Genomic DNA, 27,012 nt, shown 5'->3' on the forward strand with positions numbered 1-27,012 from the left:
ATTGGTCAGTTTTAAATTTGATTGTGCGGGTAAAAAATGGCATAGGCAGGTTGACCAAAATTTGGCCGGTTTTGAAACATAAATTTTACATGCAACTTACATAACAAAGCGTAACTGTGTACTCACTAACTGACCAGTGCATAGCGCAAATCGCGTAGGCCCACCTGCAATAGGAAGTGAAGGAAATTTATCAAAAGTATCAAAATATGACTCGCCTTCCTGTGCACGCACATCACTCAGCGTCATCATAATTTATCATGACGCATTTATCGATAATTTTTTCCACAATTGACAGCAAGAACAAACATAGAAGTGTTGTCTGATTGACAAGCAGCATCTAATAGGCTAATAATGTTCAAGAGTTTAAAATGACAAATTGGATGAATATATATATATATATATATATATATATATATATATATATATATATATATATATATATATATATAGAGAGAGAGAGAGAGAGAGAGAGAGAGAGAGAGAGAGAGAGAGAGAGAGATGTATACATATACAGTTGAAGGCAGAATTTATACCGCCCTGAATTGTTAACCCCACTCTTTATTTTTTTCCCCAATTTCTTTTTAACAGAGAGAAGAATTTTTCAGCACATTTATAAACATAATAGTTTTAATAACTCATTTCTTATAACTGATTTATTTTATCTTTGCCATGATGACAGTAAATAATATTTTACTAGATATTTTTCAAGACACTTTTATACAGCTTAAAGTGAAATGTAAAGGCTTAACTAGGTTAATTAGCTTAACTAGGCAGGTTAGGGTAATTAGGCAAGTTATTGTATAATGATGGTTTGTTCTGTAGACTATCAAAAAATATAGCTTAAAGGGGCTAATAATTCTGTCGTTAAAATGTTTTTTAAAACTTAAAAACTGCTTTTATTCTAGCTAAATTATAAAAAAAAAAGACTTTCTCCAGAAGAAAAAATAGTATCAGACATTAGTATCAGTGTGAAATTTTACTTGCTCTGTTAAACATTGTTTGGGAAATATTAAAAAAAAGAAAGAATTTTAGCTCCTTTAAGCTATATTTTTTAATAGTCTACAGAACAAACCATTATTATACAATAACTTGCCTAATTACCCTAACCTGCCTAGTTAACCTAATTAACCTAGTTAAGCCTTTAAATGTCACTTTGAGTAGGGGGACTAATAATTCTGACTTCAACTGCTTCAACTGTATATCAGAATTATTAGCCCCCCGATTTCTGTTTAACAGAGATATTTTTTCATCCCATTTCTAAACGTAATAATTTTAATAATAAATAATATTTGATTACATTTTTTCAAGACACTTCTATACCGCTTAAAATTAAATTTAAAGACTTAACTAGGTAAATTTGGTTAACTAGGCAGGTTAGGGTAATTAGGCAAGTTGTTGTATAACTATGGTTTGTTCTGTAAACCATTAGGAAAAAAATAAAGGGCCTAATAACTTTGACCTTGAAAATGGTGTTTAAAAAATTAAAAACTGCTTTTATTCTAGTCAAAATAAAACAAATAAGACTTTTTCTAGAAGAAAAAAATATTATCAGACGTACTGTAAAAATGTCCTTGCACTGTTAAACATAATTTGGAAAATATTTAAAAAGAAAAAAAAAAATGTAAAGGGGGTGGGGGCTAATTATTTTGACTTCAACTGTATATGAAGATGTAATGTACAAAAGTGATAACTCAATAATAAATAAATATTCATTTGGGTTTTTTATTGCAAATACTTTTAAAGACTTAAAAACATGTTTTTTTTTTAAATAATAAAATGTTTTTATGAAAATTGAGTTATGTTTTTGCAAATGATCTATTTTGTGTTTGCCAGTTCTTCAAGAATAATCATAACAGGTGTGAAACCTTATTTTGAATGGAATATTGAAAAAATCTATATTTATATTATTTTACAATGTGTCACAATGATCAGCCAAATACTACTAATATTTTTTACTGTATTTTCTTGCCTTTTCTAGTGAAGTACAGTGATTATGTTTTCTAAATTAAATAAAGTTTAATTAAATAAAAAGTATGACAAGTGCAACATTAATATTTTCTGTTTTTTTTTTTTTTTTTTTTTTTTTGATACAGTGATATTTTTCAGTTGATCAATAAAGGTCTTCCATTTAAAAGGAACAATGATTCTTCCTTTTTTTGGCACACTGTATGCAGCATGCAAATTACAATGATTTACTGTACAATAAAAACTTTAACACTAAAGAAATGCTTATAAATGATAAACCTGAGTTGATTTTTTATTGCATTCCAATACACTCATCAGTCATCAGTTTAAGTGCTTTGACTACAATTTGGTTTGCTTACCTGTATTTAGTTGCTTGCTTCTCTGCTTCTGTGTTTTTGTGTGTTGCTTTGTATTTGAGTTTGACACATTGCTGTTTGGGTGCATTTGATTGTGTGTACTGTTCCGCTCAGGGTTAAATGTGTGCGTGTGTGTATGTGTGTGTGTGTCTCTCTGCATGTGTGGAGCCTGGTGGCACATTCGGGGGGCTGCTCATCTACGCCGCGCCATGCCCCATCAGCTCCATCAGGATGTGGGAGAACAAAGCCTGTACATTTCCACAGCCACACGCCTGCAGGGAGAATACTCATCATAATTAGCCCAATGATGAGGCGCTGTGATGCACTGCACAGCAGGGCCCTGTCTCAGTTTCTCTCTTTTTCTCTCTCTCTTTCTCATTTTCTTCTTTTCACTTTTGTGGTCTCTGAGGAGAAAAAAGGAAGGAAGAGAATAAAAGAGATTATTTTAACTTGATGTTGTTTGCAAAAAAAAAAAAAAAATGCTATTTTCTTGTTGCAAAGTCTAAATGATACTTGTTATTTATATATATATATATATATATATATATATATATATATATATATATATATATATATATATATATATATATATACATATATATATATATATATATATATATAACAAGAATTGTAAATTAAGTGAACTGAAATATTTAAGCATGTATATATATATATATATATATATATATATATATATATATATATATATATATATATATATATATATATATATATATATATATGTGTGTATTCAATATATATTTTTCAGTTTCACTACATTTGTTGTCTTTTATAGCTTGTTTGTGCCTACAATAACATATAAGATTTAATGTTTTCATATATGTTTACTTTTATATTACTTTTACAAAAGTGATGTTTTAACTTTATTAGCAGAGTTAATAAATAATTTTTTGCTAAAATAACCCAGATTTTTTAAATACAAGAAAGCAAAACAGTTGTTGTTATGTGTCACCTTTACTCCTGCCCATAATTATTACTTTCAATGGATTTTTTCCCTTTTAAGTTTTCTGTTGGTTGATTTGGTGGTGTCAGGCTTTTAAAACTTAAGATTTCGGACTTAACAGGTCTGTGTCTGTTTCTGTAAAGTTTTTATCAATAGGCTACTACGATCGCGAAAGTGGTGTAATTCGCGGCGCATGGAAGGAGCTGGGAAGGACTGGGAAATTTTTTTTTTTTTTTTTTTTCATATGCAAAACTACCATGTTTCAAGTGACATGTTTCAAGTGTTTTGGAAATGTACAGTACACTGTAAAAAAAAAAAAAAAAAAAAAAAAAAAAGTTCACTCAACTTAAAATTTTAGACAACAGACTTCAGGACATTTTGTCACAAGTTGAGTCAACTTTTTTTTTTTTTTTTTTTTTTAAGTGTAGGATTTCGTATTATTATTGAGAAAATTCTGACCTTGGCTGTTTATTTTTGTGCATGTCTGCGCATTCATGAAACTCAACTCCGGCTCACTCAGAAAAAGCTCATGGCAGAAGCATTTTTGTAAATCACATTAATAATACCTGAAACACTAAAATCACACTAAAAAATAAGAATAATTTCTTCACGATGTTGCAGTTAAATAATGCATTTAATTTATTTTTAGTTTGTATTTAATTCAACTTTATTGTGTTCACCTTGAACACCTGAAATAGCTAGCTTACATGATATCATAAAGGGTTATTTTATGTATTTATAAATCTATCAAGAGCTTTATTTGCTAAAATAACAAAAAAAGATCAGAAATTTTCAGCATTCATTTTAACACAATACCAATGTTTTAACTTTAGAAGAGTTAATAAATCAATATTTGGTGGAATAACCATAATTTTTAATCACAACAAAGCAAAAAAACATTCATTATTCTGACAAACTGTCATATTAATTTTTTACATTTTTCTTTTCGGCTTAGTCCCTTTATTAATCAGGGGTCGCCACAGTGGAATGAACCGCCAACTTATCCAGCATATGTTTTTCTGCAGCGGCTGACCTTCCAGCTGCAACCCATCACTAGGAAACCTATCAAAACTCTAAATGACTTATTTGAAATTTGGATAAAAAATATAAACATTTTACCCAAACCCATACCCATAGATCCAGAAAAAATGAGAATATTTGAGTGGTCTCTACATTTTTTTTTCTCACATTCTTTTTTTATATTTACATGCAAAAGTATCTAAGCATAATCCCACTTGACACGTTTCAAGTGAAATGTACAGTAGTGTTTTTGTATGATTATTGAGAAAATCCTGACCTTGGCTGTTTATCTTAGTGCATGTCTGCGCATTCATGAAACTCTTCACTCAGGAAAAAGCACGCAGCAGAAGCGTTTTTATAAATTTTTATAAATTAACATTAATAAAACCTGAAACACTAAAATCTAAACACTAAAAAATACAATTACTTCACTTGGTTGCACAGAAAGTGAGAACTAAGGGTATATTCACAACAGAGAGTCACATGAATGGTTCATCACATAAATTTTATATTTCTCTTAATAGTGCACAACTTGTGTTTTTATTTTTCCCACCATGCTTATAGTCACATGAATTTATTTTTTGTTTGTTTATAGCTAAACCTTATTGTGTACACCTTGAACACCTGTAATTGCTAGCCTACATGATATCATTCTATGTATTTTAAAGTTATATTCACTGCCATAATATGGATGAACACAAGCATTTTCTACCACATTTTTTGTTACCATATACAAAGAGCATATGGAACAAAAACTTCAAACACATTCTCTGTTGTGAACATACCCTTAGTTCTCACTTTCTGTGCAACCTAGTGAAGAAGTTATTTTATAAAAAAAAAATTGCCTAATTCATGTACCATTCATGTAACTCTCTGTTGTGAATATCTAAATGTTTGTTACACGTTTTCACTTTCTTTGCAACATAGTAAGGAAATTATTATTATTATTATTATTATTATTATTATTATTATTATTATTATTTTGTATTATTTAGTGTCTAGATTTTAGTGTTTCAGGTTTTATCAATCTTGATTTATAAAAAATGCTTTTGCCATGTGCTTTTTCCTGAATGAGTCGAAGTGAAGAGTTTCATGAATGCGTAGACATGCACAAAGATAAACAGCCAAGGTCAGGATTTTCTCAATAATAATACAAAATCCTATGGTACATTTTTGGAACACTTGAAACATGTCACGTGGGATTATGCTTTGAATTTCTATTTCCTTTTATGTTAACAACTTTCGGCGAAAACGAAAGTCAAGATGATTTGTTTTGTTAAATAAGACATTTATTTATTGTTTGTTTTTATTAAACTTTATTGTGTACACTTAAAACTCCTGAAGCTAGCTAAGCCTACATAGAATCATAAAGGACCAATCTATGTATTTTAAAGCTACATTAACAGCCATAATACGGTCGAGATCGAGCATTTTCTCCCACATTTTGTTACCATGAGCGTATGGAACAAAAACTTTAATCGATCATTTTTTTAATGTGTCAAGAAAGTTTTGACCGACAGATGGCGCTGTTTAAATGAATAGGCTTTCAGTTGTATAATAGTCGTTGTTTGCTAATAGCTTGACGTCTGAAAACTGGATCAGGGTGAACGATCGCAGGACATTTAACGTCTAGTAAGCTACACGTTTTTATACAACTTTAACAAGTTAAATTTAACACTGATGTTTTATTTTGGCTCTTTTTGTCCATCCATGTGTTTTGCTTTTAGTGTTGAATTCCAGTCGAGGTAAAAATAAAAACGTGTTTGTTAGTGATTTAAAACGTTGGTTCTTAATGAGTGACGGAACTATCATTGCAAATAATTATTAATGATCATCCAGGTGTGGCTTTGAAACCTTTTGAGAAGTCAAACATACCATAATGTTTTGTTCACTTTTTTTGTCAGGCGATTTAAGATTGGATGTCAACAAATGTGGGCAAATTATTGTCACATTTTAATAAATAAATATTCATGAACAAAAATCCTACAAATACAGCATAAAGAAGCCGATGTGTGTTGCTTGCACTCCATAACCTTCATAAAAATGTTATGTAAGATTAAAGCATCATTTATGCTTATAAACATAATTAACTTAAATTTGTTGAACTGTTTGATTTTTGTTAATGGATTCTAATGTGATTTAAATATTTATTAGTGAAATATATACAGGATCATGATCATGCATAAACTTTCGTATTCCTTATTTATTTTTTATTGCCTATTGCATATTTTCTGGGGTTTCGGTTCACACAGTGCCAGTGTTTCTGTTTCAGAGATCGGCTCTGTTTATTTTTTTCCCAAATTACATCACAAAATGGCAACTCCAATTCATGTCAATTATAATATTATTCAAGGTGCAATGAGTGTGAAGTTATTCAGTTTGTACTAATGAATACAGAATTGTTTGCATTTGGCTCGTTTGCCAGAAGTAGGTCACATGTGGAAAACAAACTCATTTGAATGAGTGAAATGTATTTGGAGTCAGAAATTAGGGCGAGCTTGTTGTGGAATCACCTTCGCGATTAGCAGCCTCTCCACCTGGAGCAGTGGCACTATGCCCAAGTGCCGTTCGCCAGTATGTTTCACTAAAAAAACAACACTCCTTTCGAGCCTGAAAACAGTGCTGTTTACACTCATTAAATCTGCATTTCATTGCATATCATCGAAAGCTAATGGTTAGACAATAAAAACTACAGGCATTATTGTACTGGAAGTCACTTTAGATAAAAGCGGTTGCTAAATGACAAGTAACCAAGCCGCTGATGACAGAGATTGTCAGCAGCAGGATTCACTTCATTGAGAGAGGACAAACAAGACTTTCAGGCGAATCGAAACACAAGGCCCTTATAAAACCAGAGGCGTTCATTCAAATCTGCTAAAACGCTTCACTCTGTTTTACACGCCAGTTACATAGTTTCAGCAGTGTTTGCCTTGGAGATATAAACAATTAATTTGGTTCTGTGTAATTCATAATTTTGTCATTTCTTCAGTTTGGTGACTTTTCAGTTCACTTGGATAGTAGAAATGGAAGCTGTTATTATGGTTTCTGGTGTCTGCATGTGGTTTGTTGTAGAGTTTGATTAATGCTGTCCGAGCTGAAGGCAGTGCATATTGTATGACAGAGTTGTATAAGATGGATCTGAGAAGTGAGGATGGAGTTTGGCTGAAATGTTTTGGCCATGTGTGGTAGTGTAGAATGATTAGTGTAGTACATCATGATTGGAAGGTCAATGGATTCAGACTTGTAGACACTTACACTTATACGCTTTATACAAGTTGTACACCGTTTTTGGAAGTGTAATTGTTACCTGAGGGTTCATTTTGTGTAAATGAACATTATATAATTAAAAAACTAAAAATTATGTCGGCACCAATAGCCTAGTGGTTAGTGTGTTGACACATAGAACTAAGGTGCTCACGGCAACCTGAGTTTGATTGCTGACTTTAGGTCCGTTGTCGATTATTCCCCTCTTCTCTGTACCCCACACTTTCCTGTCTGTAAAAACCCATGAAAAATTATAGTAAACTTATTTGTTTTGTAAAATTTGTGCATACAAATGATGTCAAAATGATCCATGATTGTACATGTCAGTCAAAGTAACAGAAACACACATGCAACCTGTCATCCACCATTGTTCTTTTGGTTTGTCAAGTAAAATAAGCATATAATATGCATCCTCATGTGAAAACATCACTGTTTGCACATTATCACATGATTTTTTTTTTTTTTTTTGTAGTTTACACTGAATGTTATCTATCTAATTCAAATGTATGTTTTGATGCACATGTAAATAATAGCCAAACATGCACAAAAATATTGGTATTTGCTGATAACTGCTTATTTTCAATGTAATCATTATTGGCGTGTTAAGAAAATAACTTATCAGCCATTGGAAGTTATTCACCTTGAGAAATAGACATCAGTTGTGTCATTTTTTTTTTTAGAAAAAATATATTTTTGCAGTTTCCTGGGGGGAGGTTGTTATAAGCTCACTTAAACTTAAATAAAGATATTCATTTGTTCGCCTAAATATATATATATATTTTTTTGACTTTCAAATAATGAGTTATCATTATGGGTATCATACCATATTTTATAACAGCGTGTCACTATTGGATTCTTACATCTGTAAAAAAATACAATGTGTGCATTAGGCAAAGGCCGATATAAGATTTTGATGGTATGATAACTTTGGATAAAAATATCACGGTTTCATGGTGTTGTAATTACTGCTCAACATTATTATTTATAATATAAAATTTTGGTTTGTAGTTTTAAAACCTTGTCTTTTCCAAACCGCTGCATGCTTTGAAAACGGTTATTGTCCCATGTCTAGTGTGCATTTGTGTTGTTCACTGAGTAAAAAGAACCAACCAATTGGAGTCCTTCATTAACCCTTTTATTGGGCGAAGAACTATACATGTTAACTTCAGGTGATTGATTATCCTTTTTTTTTGTAGGTCTTGTAATAAATCCAGCCTGATCTCACAAGAAAACAACTATTTTATGTTTTGTCATTTTAGTGGCTAATTCGGTTCAGTCATTGTATGAAAATGTAATGATTTTAAAGAGGAGGCGTGGCACTTAACCCGCCCCTAAACCCAACTACCCAACTGTCATTAAGGGAAAAATAAATCCTACAAATTAGATTGTACACATTTATACGAATTAGCCACCAATCAACAAGTTACGAATTGCTGTGAGATTGTGTTTAATAATTCCCAGTAATGTTGCAAGGTTTTTCAATGTTTTTCAATAAGTAAATGGTAAATTAATCAAACTAATTTCAGAACATTTTAGCACTGCATTCCATCTAGGGCAGGGCAATATGGCAAAAATGCTATCTCGATAATTCATTTATTGACCGATAACGATATATATTTTGATTAGTTGTTAATGCTTCCAGCTTTAAAAGAGTATCAAAACAATGACCAAAGCCACAAAGATCAAGCACTGCATTAAATAATTTTTTAATTATTGTCTATTAAAAAAACAGTTTACACGTTATTCAGATTTTTTTTGGAGATTTCAATTTTCTGTAATATACTTATGATATACAGTATAAAATAGATTATTCTGAAAAAGTATATGACAGCTTATATACAGTACACAAGCAAAATTGAAAATTGTAAAAATATTAATTAAAATAAACAACAATTTAACAGCAAGTACTGCTGGCAGAAAAGTGAATTGAGCTCGCTAAACAATACTTGGTGACGTAGCATATCTCTAATATCAACACAATTACAAAAATTCTGTTTGTTGCGTATGTCTGCTGTGTGGTTAGCTCTTAGATCAATATTAAGTAAAAATGTGCTTAGCTTATCATCGCTATCGACATTAATTTTATCGCGATTGGATGTGATAACGTTTAGCGGCCCAGCCCTAAATCCATATGATAAAACACCATGATTAACCAAGCAGAGTAATGTACACTACGTAGGAAAGCAATATATTTGCATCTCTGTTTATGCTGCGCTGTGCAGATAAACAGGTGGAGCTTTCTTTTGCTGCAAGGTCAAACTTAATCAGAGCTTCAGTGTATGTCTTGAGCGCTGAGGCATGTGTTTTTAAATATTCCTGTGCTTCTGTGTGTGTGTGTGATGTGTGCACATCCGCATGGATGGACCATATGGGCCCGGGAGGAGGTTTCTGCTGGGCAGAGCTGACAGGCCACCAGTATGGCCTTGTGCTGCGGTCTGGGTCGCTCCAATGCTCATCCTTCCAGCCCCTGCATAAACACACTGACACACACACACACGGCGGGGTCCTCTCGTGGCCCAGGCAGATGGCACCCCTTGCCCACATGCCAGGAAAAAGCATGCAAATTAAAGGTTATACCCAGCAGGTTTGAAGCAGTGCCAGCACGGGGTGGCGCAGCAGCTCTAGCCCACCTGCTTCTCAGCCTGGAGACATCTGGCTCGATTTTGTGGAATGAGCACAACGCTGAGAGGAATAACTGTCATCTGTTCGGCTCGTTCTGAGGAGGCCGTGTTGAGCGTCTCCCCGCACCACGAGGAGGATGTTTTCACTGCTTTAAAAGATCTCATTAGTTTTCAACTACAGTTTTTAGTTGTGCCAATTTTGCGCACACGTGCATCAGGCAGCTCTAGTTGTTTTCACTATAAGTGGAACCAGCAACGATGACTTGTTTGTTTTGGAATTTTTCAGTCAGTTCTTAAATTATTTTGGAGAAAGTTAGATCTAGATGGTTCCTTGGATTTTCTTGAAGTTAAGATTTTAAAGGAAAACTACACTTTTTATTGGGTCATTTAGTGCTGTCGCCTCACAGCAAGAAGGTCGCTGGGTCGCTGGTTCGAACCTCGGCTCAGTTGGCATTTCTGTGTGGAGTTTGCATGTTCTCCCTGCCTTCGCGTGGGTTTCCTCCAGGTGCTACGGTTTCCCCAACAGTCCAAAGACATGCAGTACAGGTGGATTGGGTAGGCTTAATTGTCCGTAGTGAATGAGTGTGTGTGTGAATGTGTGTGTGGATGTTTTCCAGAGATGGGTTGTGGCTGGAAGGGCATCCAACTTGCTGGATAAGTTGGCGGTTCATTCCGTTGTGGCCACCCCGGATTAATAAAGGGACTAAGTCGACAAGAAAATGTATGAATGAATACCTTTTTATATATATTCAGCCAATCTCTGGGTTTCGTTGAAGCACTTTTAGCTTAGCTTAGCATAAATCACTGAATCAAATTAGACCATTAGCATCTTGCTAAAAAGATTTAAAAAAGGGTTATGGCTTACCATGGCTGCAGCACGTGCAATGATATTATGCAGCAACTGAAATTAGTCCGGCTCATACCTGTCAACATTGGGATGTGAAAATAAGGGATATCATCGTAGCGTAGCGTAGCATCATAGCGTATTCATATCGCTTCACATGTCCACATTTGTTTATGTTACAGTCTTGTTCCAAAATGGATTCAGTTCATTTATTTCTTCAAAATTCTAAACACAATACCACATAATGACAATGACAAACAGATTTTTTTTTACTGTTGCAAATTTATTACAAATAAAAAAACTTGTAAAATTACATGTACATTAGTATTCGCAGCCTTTGCTGTGAAGCTCTAAATTGAGCTCAGGTACATTCTGTTTCCACTGATCATTCTTGAGATGTTTCAGCAGCTTAATTGGAGTTCACCTGTGGTAAATTCAGTTGATTGGACATGATTTAAAGGCATACACCTGTCTAAATAAGGTCCCAGGGTTGACATTGCATGTCAAAGCACAAACCAAGCATGAAGACAAGAAATTGTCTGTAGACCTCCGAGACAGGATCTTCTTGAGGCACAAGGCTAGGGAAGGTTACAGAAAAATATCTGCTGCTCTGAAAGTTCCAATGAGCACAGTGGTCTCCATCATCTGTAAATGGAAGAGGTTTGGAACTACCAGGACTCTTTCTAGAGCTGGCCGGCCATCTAAGCGGAGTAATCAGGGTAGATGGGCCTTAGTCAGGAAGGTGATTAATAACCCAATGGTCACTCTGTCTGAGCTCCAGCGTTCTTCTGTGGAGCGAGGAGAACCTTACAGAAGGACAACCATCAGTGCAGCAATCCACCAATCAGGCCTGTATTATAGAGTGGCCAATCGGAAGCCACTCTCCATCTGGAATTTGCCAAAAAGCATCCGAAGGACTCTCAGACCATAAGAAACTAAATTCTCTGGTCTGATGCACTGTATAAGAGATTAAAAAGCAACAAATTAATCTCTCTTTTACATTTTTCGTTTGATTTCTTTAGGTGTCACTTTAAAAATGCACAGATCTAAGTTTTTATGCTTAAAGACAAAATTTGTTGTGTTTAAAGGAAAACCCACCAAGATCAACATTTTTAGATATTATTATTATTATTATTATTATTATTATTATTAGTTTGTGTATATGTTTGTTCAAACATCCACCTAAAACCCAGAGTGTCTACTTTTGCTCTGCTTCAAATGGTGTGTACAAAATCGGTTTGGGAAACAGCATCTATTTATCAATATAAAGCGCATCTGACAGTCATGCACTGCTACATAAACTGACTGTTTTGGATTGTATAGGAAGGGCGACGGAACCTGTAATGGAAAAGAAGGGAGTCCTGCCATTTTTATATTTATTTCAAAGTGTTTTCGTGAGAGGTATAGTTCTTAGTCATACTGACCTCCTAGAAAATAGCAACTTTTCATTTTCTTTCAGTTGTAGTACACAATTTAAATATAGAAGAGTCAAGCTTTAAATAGGTAAGACTCTTTTTTTTTTTTTTTTTGTATAAGATCCTAATGGTCTAATCTGACTCTAAAAGCTAAAAAGTGCTCTAGACCAGAAATCTGGTGAATGGATTTTTTAAAAATGGTAAAACTCAACTGTTTAACCATAGTGATTTGTAAAAAATAACCTTTTTTTTTTTTTTTTTTTTTAAATCGAGTTCTTCTAAAGTAAACCTCGTTTTTAATAATCGTTCAAAAGTCATATCAGTTTTTATTTTATTTTTTAGCTTCCAAATGTGTAAAAACAACAACAACATTTTTTTTGTGCATATTTTTAAGATTCAAATTCAAAATATTAGTTTGTTCCAATTTGATTAATTGGAAATTAAACCATATTTTTCTTGTGCTGTGAAGAATCAAATCAAAAAGAATCAAAAAAAGAATCAACCAATTGGAATCATTCATCACAGTATCAGAATCAAACTCTTCAGAGACTTTTTTTTTTTTTCAGTGACTTCTTGTTTAGGGTGTTTAATCGCAGTGTGTAAATGATTTTGAAAAAATTTAATCTAGATCAGGGGTGTCTAAACTCGGTCCTGAAGGGCCTGTGTCCTGCATAGTTTAGCTCCAACTTCCTTTTACACACCTCTCAGGAAGTTTCTAGTATAGCCAGAAGCTTGATTTGCTGGTTCAGGTGTGTTTAATTCAGGTTGGAACTAAAATATGCAGGACGCCGGGCCTCCAGGACCGAGTTTGGACACCCCTAATCTAGATGCTTCCTCGAGGTTGACACGATGGCTCAGTGGTTAGCACTGTTGCCTCACAACAAGAAGGTTCGCTGGTTCCAGTCCCAGCTGGGTCCAGTTGGCATTTCTGTGTGGAATTTGCATGTTCTCCCGGTGTTGGCGTGGGTTTCCTCTGGGTGCTCCGGTTTCCCCCACAGTCCAAAAACATGCAGTATAGGTGAATTGAATAAACTAAATTGGCTGTAGTGTATGAGTGTGTGTATATGAGTCAGGTGTTACCCAATACTGGGTTGCGGCTGGAAGGGCATCCGCTGCATTAAACATATGCTGGATAAGTTGGTGGTTCATTCCACTGTGGTGAACCCTGAAAAATAAAGGGACTAAGCCAAAGGAAATGAGTTAATGTTTCTTTGGGGTTTTATGCATCACTATTATTTAAACCATTATTTAAAACAAATCTTTGCATTTTGTTTTTAAATTCATTCTCTGGAAAAATCATATCAATATAATAAATCTATATAATATAGGCTTCCAAATATAGAGTTATCGGTATCGGCCCAATTTTTTATATCAATGCACCCTTTAAATTGTTGTGCACTGTTGTTGATTCAGTACAAATAACTGACCAATTGGAGTCATTCATTACTTGAGACAACTTTTTTTTTTTTTCACAACAGAGATCCTTCATCCGGGAGTCAGACTTTCATTTCACACACATCAGGGAGCTCTAGTTGTTTTTCTCTGTAAGTAGAACAAGTTTTTTTTCTTCTCCAGGCTAGCAGTTCATGCTTTGAAAACATGGGTCCGCTGCCAGGTTGCCTTGTCTGCAAACACTGGCTGGAACAAAGCATTTGTGTTGTAGGCTTATGCATATAGTTGTGAGATCTGTCCTTAATTCTTTCTCAATATGCTCCTGGTGTTTATTTTAGCCTCTGAGGATTGAAATATCATGACTGAAAGCGAGTTCACACATGTTCTGATGTATTTTAGACTTTGCTGGATTTAATTCCGCTTTCCCCATGTACAGTGTCTAAAGGATTTAACAGGTTCAGGGAACTGATGACAAATTGAAATAAGAGTGATGTTTTGCTAACTGACGTGGCGTATATATTTTTATTGGCTCTTTTTTGCACTTTAATCTTTCAATTCTTTGCACAAAAAAAAAAAAAAATTAATTGGATTTACTAATTTTAAGTTTTTGCAAGCAATCTATATAAGATGAATTTAAACAAACAAATTAGGTTGAATATTACTTAATATTCATTTATTTATTAAAATTCAGCCTATATAAATAGTCTCCAACCACTTACCGTGAAAAAAGTTTGTAAATTTCATAATTTTTTTTTTCAGTGTGGTTCGTCATCAAATAAATCCGGCTTCACATGTCTATATAAAATTATACATTTAAATTTTGTTTGTCCGGCTATTTAAAAACATATGAACGATGTATACAGAAATTCAAATTTAAATATTTTCAAAAAACAAAACAGCAAAAAAAGAAATAAAAAATCTCAGTAATTGGGGATGTACCGATTCACCTGATTCACGATTTGATACGATTCACAGTACTAATCTCACAAATCGATTTACGATTTAGTGTTGATTTTAAAACAAAATTATTTTAAAAAATGTATTTTTTTTTGCCCTAACTAAATTGCTATTTTAAAAACAAACAAATAAAAAAAGAACTATACAAGCTACTAAAAAAACACCCAGTCCGCGTTGTTTGGCTTTTAAATAGATTTTTGCATACAGACGTCTGTGACTGTAGGTTTTCACTGTATTGACGGTTTATGTGCATCATATTGACATATTAGTTCTTCTGTGAGTGTATATAAACAATCTTTTTATAGTATTTGCACACAGTTTGCGCCCCTTCTGTTTAAAACATATATCCCGATTCATTTAACATTTTAACCGGTTTGAATCGCCACATATTTTAATCAATTACCAACCGACTCGTGGTAAATCATTACATACCTCTCAGTAACATATTTGTATTTAAAACTGCAATTTGGAGCCAGGTTTAAAAAAATATATACAAATAAATGAATACAATATTTATTTAAAATACAGTTGCAATGTTTTGAGACTTTTTGGTAGATTGAAAAAAAGCAATTTTTTTATTCTGTAATATAATTGTACATTTAATGTCCATTATGTCAAACTAGTTAAGATATTTTGTATAACTTGCAAATACTAGAAAATTTCTCAAGTAGTTTGAAATTTTGAAAATCAATAATTTGATGTTTAAAAAAACTTTAAATGATGACCAGCTAAAGCATCTAAAGATCTTTGTGCTTATTCAGATTTTAAGTTTTAACCTGAAAATTTGATATTTGAAAATAAAGGTTAATATTTTCATTTATCAGCTTCCCTTTATCGTAGAACGTCAAGCAAACCTATGAAGGTTTCCAGCAGGCCCGCTTCTCCTGCTAGGGTTGTTACGGGACTATTTGACCCCTGCAGCAACCCCAATCTTACAGGGTTAAAGCCAGATGTGTTCCTTGAAAAACAGGCTTTTCACTGAAGTATTGTGTTTATATGTTTGTGTGGGCAATTACCTGTTCAAGTCATGACTGGGGCAGAAGGCCAGCAAGCGCAAGTGTTTTCTCTGTAAATCCTTTTCTTTGCAAAAGTTCTTTTTGTACCCTTTCAAGAACACATTTTCCAATTACAGTTTAATCTACATTGATGTATGTGGAGAATATTTTTAACCTTCATCTATTCAACCATTTGGCTGTGTTATTGGCCTGTATTTTTCTATACATTGTCATGTATATTGCTATTGACATATATAAGGTTTTTTTTATTGAAATTGTAATAGTTAACTCTTATTTTCTTTCACAAATCTATTTCTTACTTGTTTTTTTATATTTACACTAAGGATCTTCAGGGAAAAAATCTATACCCATTAAAAAAGTGTTTAAACTGCTGTTTTTCATCCCAGTGTCATTTACATGCTTTGTTTAAAGACGTCCATTTTGTTTGGAGGCTTTAAAATTGTTATTGTTTGTTTGGTCTGAGTAAATAATCATTGTCATAAAATAAAAACAATAAAAATTGGTTTTTGTCTGTTAAATTTCCTTGTAGCCCAGTAAATTAAAATAATGCAGTAATATGGATTAATAATAATAATAATAATAATAATAATAATAATAATAATAATAATAATAATAATAATAATAATCTGATCCTTGACTTTTCAAGGATTTTAGTGATCTAGATTTGTAATGTAATCAAAATTTTCCTTTAGCTTTTTTGGTATTTGCAACTTTGTTTAATAGCGTTACGCAAGCAAACTGTAATTTAAAGGGTTAAAATCCTAAAAGTCAGAAAACATTTGTTTTAATAGTAATCGTCAGAACTAATCATAATAAGTATATGTCACTGAACAGAAATAAGTATAAAAATATAATATGACACTTGCGCGTGGCTCCCAATATGCGAGCACAAGCCGCACGCCTCCTTTGGAAATGACGAAATTGAATATACTGGCAGTAGCAGGTCTCAATACTTGCTCTGCCATAATAATCAAAGCAGCAGCAACGGCGTAGCAGATCTATGCAATCAACATTGCCAAATACATATTCATTACCATATGTAATTCCAAGTGTTGCCATGCCAGAAATAAATAGTATGTGTATAAAAACACAATTAAAAATTCTTTAAGGTGACGCAGTGGCACAGTAGGTAGTGCTGTCGTCTCACAGCTAGTAGGTCACTGGTTTGAGCTTCGGCTGGGTCAGTTGGCGTATCCGTGTGGAGTCTGCATGTTCTCCCCGCGTTCGCGTGGGTTTCCTCCAGGTGCTCTGGTTTCCCCCACAGTCCAAAGACATGCTGTACAGGTGAACTGGTAGGTTAAATTTTCCATAGTGTATGAGTGTGTATGGATGTTTCCTAGAGATGGGTTGCATCTGCTGCGTAAAACATGTGCTGGATAAGTTGGCGGTTCATTCCGCTGTGGCAACCCTGGATTAATAAAGGAACTAATACGAAAAGAAAATAAATGAATGAAATTCTTTAAAATACATACAAATTTAGAAAAAGACTACTATGCTTACTAAAAAGTATCCACTGGCTGGCTCTGTCGGTCTATAGCCCCTTTCACGCATACAGACCTTTCCGGAAAATCACCGGCAATTTTCCGGAAAGGTTGCATGTGTGAACAGGCCCTTTTTGAAAATACCGATAAATTCGTTCTGGCTATTTTCCGGAAAGAGAAGTTGTAAGATTACTGGTAATTTGCCGGAATGCTGTGCTGTATGAATGCAGAAGGAAGATTGCCGGAAAGAGCGCGTGCACGTCTAGAACGCGTTGACGTGAAATGCCTGCTTTAGCCAATCACAACAGTCAGAAGCATTCACGTCTGCGCAGTTTATGAGAATAAAAGCCTTTGAATATTTTACCAGACTTATTTAGCTGCTAGATGTTAGTCAGACAATGTTTATATGTTCGTCTTAATGCCAACTGTGTAAATAATTATCGATAAGATGCTTATGATAAGCCATTGTTTGTTTACCTTTAAGCTTTGCGTGTACCCGTGAAAGCACACACACATTTTATGTACATCTCGACATGTGAAAGTGTTTCTCTATATGTTTTCATCGGAGTTGTTCACAATACTGATCCGTCCACAGAGTTTGTAATGTAGTCAAATGTGTACAAATACAAGCCCAGCCGTTTAGAGGTCATTTCTGGTTGATGATGTCAGAATTTACTGGTATTTTGGAATGGATGTGTGAATGCTCTTTTCCTTAAAAATTCCGTAACGTCCTCGCCTGTGTGAACAGTGCTTTTTTGAATTTACCAGGAAAATTGTTCCGGAAATGTTCCATATATTTACCTTATTACTGTATGAAAGGGGCTTATGACAAGCTAAAAAATATTTTTTGTTGATATTTGATATTAGATTTCTCTCCCATGATATGCCTTATTTTTCTGTATTTGTTTTTGAAGTCTCTCTCTCTCTCCCCGCCATTAATTTCTTGAACCTCTTGTCTCCTTTGGTCTCATCTTGTTCGTGATCAGTATTTGAGGTCATGTTCAATATCGCTTGACTCAAATCCTTAGTTTTAGTTTTAGCCAGTATGGAATGTCTCAAAATAGGGCAAAATCAAATGTTTATTTCATATTTCTCCCCTTTATTTTTTTCTTCGATATATATTTTGAAAAGGCGGTAATGGCCAAACTACTCAATAAGTGTCTGACTCAACCTGCAGTTATGGGTATGAGAGCACTTGTTTGAGATTGAAAAGTAAAAGCAAAATATTTTCATAATGATACAATTACACCAGTTTAGCCCCACATTTCTTTGAAACCTTTTATCATAAATCATTTTCCATGTTTAGATTGCTAACTAGAGCAATCCATCTATTTCATCTCTCGTTGCGGCTGCTGCTGTTTGCTTACCATGTGCTGGCCTGTTTCTCCTCAGTCGCACCCTCTGCACTGCGTATCTTCAGACCACTCTGCTCTATCTGACTGCCTGTGTGTGAGTGCGTGCGTGCGTGTGTGTGTGTGTGTGTGTGTGTGACATCAGGACACAAATTTGTGTAATGGCCTAGGTATGACACGGGTATTACAAAAAGAAGGTGAAAAACTAGAAAACTGCTGATGCTTATTGCTTATAAATCACATTGATTTATTATTATTTTTTTTTTTTTTCCAGAAAGTAATAGTTTTCTGAAACGGTTGAGTTTAGGGGCAGGGTGGGTGTAGGGGAATAGAAAATACAGTTTGTACAGTATAAATATAATGGAAACCTAAGGGGTGAGGCCATATAATAAGCTTTTTTACTGTATAAAATACATTACGCCTATGGAAAGTCCTCATAAACCACCAATACCAGCATGTGTGTGTGTGTGTGTGGGCTGCCACATAGAGTGCATGACTGTTGAAAAAAATTGTTTCATGCAGAACTGTTGCAAACAATTTATTTGTGTTGAATTTAAACAAACACATTAAATTTAATAATTTTCATCTTAATTTGTTTGTTTAAAATCAGCCCAAATAAATAGTTTACAACCACCTAATGGAAAAAATTGAGTAAATCCAAGGAATCATCTTTGAAAAAATTTTTCAGTGTTTGTCTGTGTGTTGGTTTTGATGGTAGTTGGGTAACTATTTTTCATGTCTTAAGTGGTGAGGGTGTGTTTTGACAGTGGTTAGAAAGTGTTTAATGTCAGGATGAAAGGAAAGTAGCAGCATTTCTCAAATAGACTAAATATTTGGCATTTTATAATTGATAAATGTAATAAGTAACTAATATAAAAAATTGCATTATAGTATATTATATAGGATATTATAATATGATGCTTAAACTTAAATGTAGCATTTAAAAGTATTATACAATTACCCTGTTTTTCAAAAATGTTCAAATAAAAAGTTTACTATGGGCTATTTTTACTAAGCCTGATGATATGATATGCCTTCCTATGATTATGGACACTCTTTAAGTGCAGGTCTTGCTAACCATTTCCAATTTGTAATTCTTTTTCTTTTTTAAAGTGACCCAGGTTAGATATGTGCGTTTAAACTTAAAAAAAATAAATAAATAAAATAATATATATATATATATATATATATATATATATATATATATATATATATATATATATATATATATATATATATATTAGGGATGTAACGGTATTGTAAATACCGTCATACCGCAATATTAATTTTTTCGATATTACCGAAGTCGCATGACTCGGTAAAACTATAGGTCTTCTGAGAAATTTTGCTTAGGCGAATAAAGCGAACGGAAGGTAACGAAAACTACAATTGCCATCAGCCCATGCTTGACCATCATCCCTTGCGGTCTGTTGTTGCTACAGATCCAGTAATGCGGAAATGGAGTGTGCTGCTAGAAGCGGGGATGAAAAGAGCTGGAAAACTCTAAAGCAGGTCGCACACCAGAAGCGCCGCTCGGCGCCGCGACACGGCGCGTACATGACAGATTAAAGTATCGCACACCAGACGCGCACATTCGAATGATATTTAACATGAAACTAATCAGATGGCGCTCTGTGGCGCGGCTGAAAAATGAACTGCGTCCTGAGCCGTCGCCGGGTGCCGCCGACTTGCGGCGCCGGTGTGTGTATCCTGATAGAAACCTATGATTAGAATTCTAAAATACATGGCGCTGCGTGGCGCTGCGCGGCGCGCCGCCGAGCATCGCTTCTGGTGTGCGACCTGCTTTACACGCACAGTTCAGTCCCGCATCTTCTCCGTGTAAGTTCAGACTTCGCAAGTTTGATCAAGGCTGCAGTCTCTTCTTCTCAGTTTGATATGGAAAAGCAGACTATACCGAGGACACGGGTAAATCTTCAAAGGGAACAGTGTACTTTATAACTTCATTCACATCACCCTGGCTTCGTTGTTTCACTTTCTCAACAATAAAATGTAAACATGATTTAAGGAACTGCCTATTTTCATTTTAATATTAGCAACTTAGACAGCAGAAATGTTGAGGCGTCGTGCTGCATAAGATGAGCGTCATTTTCACTGTGTGAATATTTATAACAAAACGGAGCCGATAACAACTGCCTCCTTTCAATTTCAGTGAAGATACGAAGTTTTAAGAATCGATAATGGCCATTTTAAAAGTATAACATACAATAAGTTTATACATTATAGGAAATAAAGGCAAGCGATCAGTCAATATACAGAATGTACGTGGTTACATTAATCATTAACTTATCTTTGCGCTCAGCCAAAACACGTTACCTGAGAACAAGTAATAGATTCCAATGCCCAAAGTCAGGGAATATGTCGTTAGATAAAGACAACAAGATAAATGAAATATCCCGTTTAATAAATATAGTGAGATTAGATCCAGCGGGAGATGCTTGATGAGAAGTCCGACTAGCAGAGCTCTCATCTGGGTAGATGGGCTGAGTGTGATTAAATGTTGAATGTGATGAGTTTTCAACAATACTAAATTGAAACTTTATTTTTTTACATGGTTTAATAGTTTTTTGTTATTAAAATTGAAGTTCCTGTTTCAAAGCTTACAGATAGATGGCTAATTTGTATGTCATTGACACTTTTGGCACTTTTTTGGAGTATTTTCATAAGTTTTGTTTTTTCCTGTAAATGATTCAATAAATACCGTACCGTGACATTCATACCAAGGTATTACCGTACCGTGAATTTCTGATACCGTTACATCCCTAATATATATATATATATATATATATATATATATATATATATATATATATATATATATATATAAACATCTGATTTCTGCATTGTCCTTAAAGATCAACACAACACTGCTACATTAACACTTTGTTTTCCATCACACCACTGAAAATAGTCATGTGATTTTGGTTGGTGTCCACCCAAGGTGACATCATTTGACTTTTCAGATGACGTTTCAATTAACATTGACTGGGGAATATCCAGTTTGTCTTTTTTACAGATGCATGTATCTGATTATTTGCTGCAACACTGCAATGTTCAAATCTACAATAGACACATTACAGAATGAGCAATTTCAAGTTTACATCACTGTTGATCAGGCACAACAGTTTAAAATGTACGTGATTTGTGGATTAACTAAAGTTTAACAACTGGTTTTGAGGCCTGCTTCTGTGTAAACATTTGAAGCGGGTCTAAATGCATTCAGGATCAAATAATTGTTTGATTGTAGCGTTAACAAAGATAAATTGTACTTAATTATAAAACGAATACAACCCAGTGGAATGCTTACATTAGATTTTTCAGTTTCTGTAACTGAATCTCTTTCTTTTTCTTTTATTTTTATATGCACAAGAATATAAATTATTGGAACAAAACAGAAAAATAACCCATAAGCCCTTTTCAAGCATACAGACTTTTCTTTTATCCACAATTTTCCAGAAAGGGCTAATGTGTGAACAGGCCCTTTTGAAAATACCGGTAAATTTGTGTCTGCAATTTTCCATAAAGAGAAAAACAAAATATCACTGTGAAAAAAAAAAAATTCTCCATTTGTAGCCTGAAACTTAATTGAGAAAATTAGAATCTGAGAAAATTGAGTATTTGTGTTGTTGTTTTTTACCAGATAACAACTTTGTATGTATATATCCAATATCTGCCACATAGTAGGATAAAAAAAATATAGGATTTGTGTCACCCAAACCATTTAAATGTAAAATGCATGTAAAAGCAGCTCAAGTTCTTTGTGTACTTGTAGAACTCATTTCCTCAGCACTGTAACAGTAACACATTGTCTCTATAAAGAGGGAGAAGATGTCTGTCATTTTGGAGTGTGAATGTGTGTGTTTGTGCTCACAGTCAGGGTGTTATCCAATGCCGTTGTCTCTGCGCTCCCAGCTGTGATTGAGGGTGATTGAGCGTAGCTTTGATTGAAAGTGAAGTGAGCACTGTGTGATGTCCCATCTCTCGACCTCAAGCTCCCCCTAGTTTGAGTGGGAGATGGAGGGGCTTAACCTCCCGCCCGGACCCTTAGCCTCTCAAAAGCTCACTATCATATCAACACTCCTGCTATGCGCACCCTGGGCCACCACGGACAATCGGGTATGTGTCCGCAACCAGTGTGAAAGGCCATCCTGGTTCTTCTCATCTGGAGATGCAAGCACCCGAACCCTTATTTTTCACACAGGCCATTGTAAACAGATCGTGTACTGAGAGAATGAGGCTTCTTCTAATAGAGCTACATGATTATTCCTTGATAATTAGTGAACTTGAATTTCGATTTGAATTTTAGCATTATGGATGTGACATTTGTAGTAAATTTATGGAGAATGTACACTGTAAAAGATCTGTAAATTGACCATTTTTCTGTATTTTTTGATTCATGTTTTTTAATTAATATTTATTTATGCTTTTTAGTTGCATTGTGGGACCTTGATCTTTCCTCCAACAACTTTTGCTGTTGAAAAGTTTGAAAAGGTTACATTTATTGACATTTTTAATAGTTTGATATAACATATTGTCTGTATTGTTTATACAAATTACAATACAAATACTTGCCAATACACTGCCAGTACATTTTCTGTTATTTTACAGATTAAATTCCCTATATATTATTTATTATACAACATATTGTTTTAAACTACTGTAATTTTAGTAACAGTTGCTTTATTAAACTGCACAGTTGAATTTTCATCATCCAAATTTGACAGCGCAGAGATCAACATCTCATAATACAGTTTCTCAACCACGTTCCTGAAGGACCACCAGCTCTGCACATTTTCCATAGCTGCGTCTGAAATACCTACTACTCAGTAGGTACTGCAATTAAACTTGAGTTTACTACTCGACAGTTACAGTAGAAAAGTGCGTTATATACAGTATGAATGTGAGTAGTATGAATGGAACTTGGACAAACTACATCGACCATTTTGTCATGATCACGTGTCCTATCCGCATCAGTTGCATTGATAACTTCCATTCATGAATTCTCTTATGGTGAATTAGGGGATAGCGTAGCATGCGTCTGATGTGCACTTCAGAATCTTTCCAGATATACGGACATACTACTGGGATCACATACTGTTTTTAGTGTATATGGAGGTATGCGATTTCAGATGCAGCCCTTAGCTCCTTTAACAAACACACCTGATTTAGATCATCAGCTCATTAGCAAAGACTGAAAGACTTGTAATGGGTGTGACAGACAAATTAGACATCTAAAACATGCAGTGTTGGTGGTCCTCCTGGAACGTGGTTGAGAAACACTGCCATAATGCAATTCATAACTGTATATAAATAGAATACGCCTGTAAATCACGAACCTGTTAATCAACAGATTTTTTTATGTTTAAATGATATTTAAACATCTGTTTATATTTTTCAAAACAACTAACCACAGAGTAAGAGATCAGAAAAATGTCCATCTGTAAATTTGTTTTATATATTGGAAGAGGGAAATAAACATGCGTTATGAATGTGACAAAGTATGCAAGTTTATGTACCAAACAAAATAACACTAATCAAAGGATAAGAGTATATTATTTAAAATGAAACTATTTTATTTATTTATTGCATTTATGAGAAAAAAAATCTCTCCATTACGAATGTGACAGATGGGAAATTAGTGCTTTGGTAAATCAAATAAAATTGTTTAAAAATGTTGACAGAGTATTTTTTCAGTCCTATAAAACACAAGCCTATCTTCAAGAAACGACTAAAAACTGAACTATTTAGTCTTCACTTTCCTTCCTAATTTGCAATTGCCTCTCTGGCTCCACTGCTAACTGTATTAGAAGAAAAAAAATGTACTAATGTTTTACTTCTTACACTTTACATACCTGAAACTTGCCTACAGCACTTATTCACTGTTGCTCTTCTAGTAGTGTAAATTGCTTCCTTGTCCTCATTTGTAAGTCGCTTTGGATAAAAGCGTCTGCTAAATGACTAAATGTAAATGTACAAACAACTTAGAAATGGTTTTACTATTTTTGTGAAAACATTTTATTTTCATTGCAAGGTTGGCATTTGCTGGATTTGTTCTTATCTTTTAATGTCCTTTTAAATGTTTCTTTTAAGCCTTTGATGAGTAGCATTATTTTGGACATTCAGATATCTTTTTGTGCAGCCGTGATGTTCAGTTAGGAAACAGCTTTTCAATCACACACAAATCGTTATTTTGGTGTAAAAACATTCATATTATCACAGTGAATGCTGATTTAGTTTGGGTTTCTTCAAGAGCTGCACGAAATTGGAAAAAGCTGACATTGCAATATTCTGTTTACAAAACAAAATAACAAAAACAAACCTTGCATACAGTTAAAGTCAGAATTATTAGCCCTCTTTGATTTTATATATGTTTTTATTTAAATATTTTCAGAATGATGTTTAACAGAGCAAGGAAATTTTCCCAGTATGTTTGATTATATTTTTTCTTCTGGAGAAAGTCTTATTTGTTTTATTTCAGCTAGAATAAAAGCAATTTTTATTATTTTTAAAAACCATTTTAAGGTCAAAATTATTAGGCCTTTTAAGCTATATATTTTTTTCAATAGTCTACAGAACTAACCATCATTATACAAAGAATTTCCTAATTACCCTAACCTGCAAAGTTTACTTAATTAACCTATTTAAGCCTTAAAATGTCACTTAAAGCTGGATAGAAGTGTTTCGAAAAATATCTAGTCAAATATTATTTACTGTCATCATGGCAAAGATATAATAAATCAGTTATTAGAGATGTTTCTTGTAGGACAGCATAAAAGTTGGAAAAATTTGACATTGCGATATTTGTTTTCCTGCAACATATACTGTAATGTGATATAAACACAATTTTAGCAGATTGCTTTATTTGGAAATAATTCTTTAATTTGGGTTGATTGGGATGATTCTGGATGGATTTGCATTTTAAAAAAAAATCATTGATAATTATTGATAAATACATCAAAGCAAAGGTAAAACAAATGAAATAAAGTGTTTTACAGTCCTATTAGTATTCAGGTACAGAAATGTATTAAGCAAATGTACAAATAACACTATAGTCTTCGTCATTTTAATAATTCTATCAAATTAACTTTTATTAAAGTTATACAGTTTCTTTTGTCTTAATGCTTCAAGCTCTTCTGAAATTCTCACACAGTCTTAAAACACATTTTTTGCTGTACAATAAATCAAATATTTAATTTTATTTATTTAGTTTATTTTATAATATGTGGTTACAACTCCGGCTCAATAATAATCCCAAATCAGCATTGCAGATCCTGTGATGTGACTATTGCGAATGCACACATTGCAATATCGATGCTAAAATGATATATTGTGCAGCCTCAGTTTCTTGACAGTCTTACTCTTAAAAAACAATTATTATTATTATTATTATTATAAAGATTCAGTGACATTGAACTTGTTAAAGTTTTATAATTAATGTTTTATAATTAATAAAAATCATCATGACACACACAAGAGGCCACTTTTAAATGTATCGACTCGTGAGAACATATTTAAAACCTTAGTTTTTCACAGAATACAAATGTGTGTCAAAACGCTGATAAAAAGCCTCTGTGAGAATACAATCATGGAAGAATAGCAGTCTTGGGGGTGTTTGTGTCTGATCATTCTGCATCAGCGTGCTAGAGAGTAGGCCAAACGCCCACTGGCTATTTAATTTGCTTTAATTGCCGAAAAAAATAATAATTTGGATTCGCCCCTGCCCGTTATTGTGGAGATTCATCAGGCCTGTCAGACCACCATCCATCCAGATCTAGTCTTTTTGATGATGGCATGCGCAGACTGTAAATAGCCTGTGGCGTTTAGGTGATGACATGCTGGAGTCTAGCTGTGCCAGTGCCTTAATTAGTAATGCCACACGGGCGTCAGTGCCACTGGGCAGAGCCGAGCCCTGCAGGCCGCGAGGAGACGAGCGATGGTGCCTTAGCGGAGGGAGGAGAACAACATGTCAGACTGCTCGAGGGCGCCAGCGTTGTCTAATGTGTGACTGACAGATACCAGACAAGATGACAGAGGTAGTTTGTGGATGTGTGTTTGTGTATCTGAAAGTAAATGAAGTGGAAGTGATGATAGATGGGCATGTAGCATGTGTCTATTTTCATATGAGAATATACTTCAGATATGACCTGATATAATATAATATAATATAATATAATATAATATAATATAATATAATATAATATAATATAATAAAATATAATATAATATAATATGATATGATATGATATGATATAATATAATATAATATAATATAATATAATATAATATAATATAATATAATATAATATAATATGGTATAATGGATACTTAAAGTATTTAAAAGTATCAA

The 27,012-nt window shown here is 33.7% G+C and overlaps 1 protein-coding gene across 37 annotated transcripts in view; it reads left to right on the top strand.

Annotated features, from left to right (window-relative positions):
- The first annotated feature begins 5,889 nt into the window (after positions 1-5,889).
- runx1t1 (RUNX1 partner transcriptional co-repressor 1) overlaps positions 5,890-27,012 on the top strand; it is a 233,066-nt gene continuing 211,943 nt past the window's right edge. For 19 of the 37 annotated variants that reach the window (XM_073931141.1, XM_073931154.1, XM_073931162.1 and 16 more), the window contains exon 1: positions 5,890-5,937. The gene's annotated coding sequence lies outside the window, so the exon portion shown is untranslated. Of the gene's footprint in view, positions 5,938-13,927; positions 13,994-26,550; positions 26,699-27,012 lie in introns of those variants that run through there. The other 18 variants (XM_073931144.1, XM_073931165.1, XM_073931161.1 and 15 more) reach the window with 2 other exon arrangements.

This window comes from Danio rerio, chromosome 19 (genome assembly GCF_049306965.1).
Source record: "Danio rerio strain Tuebingen ecotype United States chromosome 19, GRCz12tu, whole genome shotgun sequence".
NCBI lineage: Eukaryota > Metazoa > Chordata > Actinopteri > Cypriniformes > Danionidae > Danio > Danio rerio.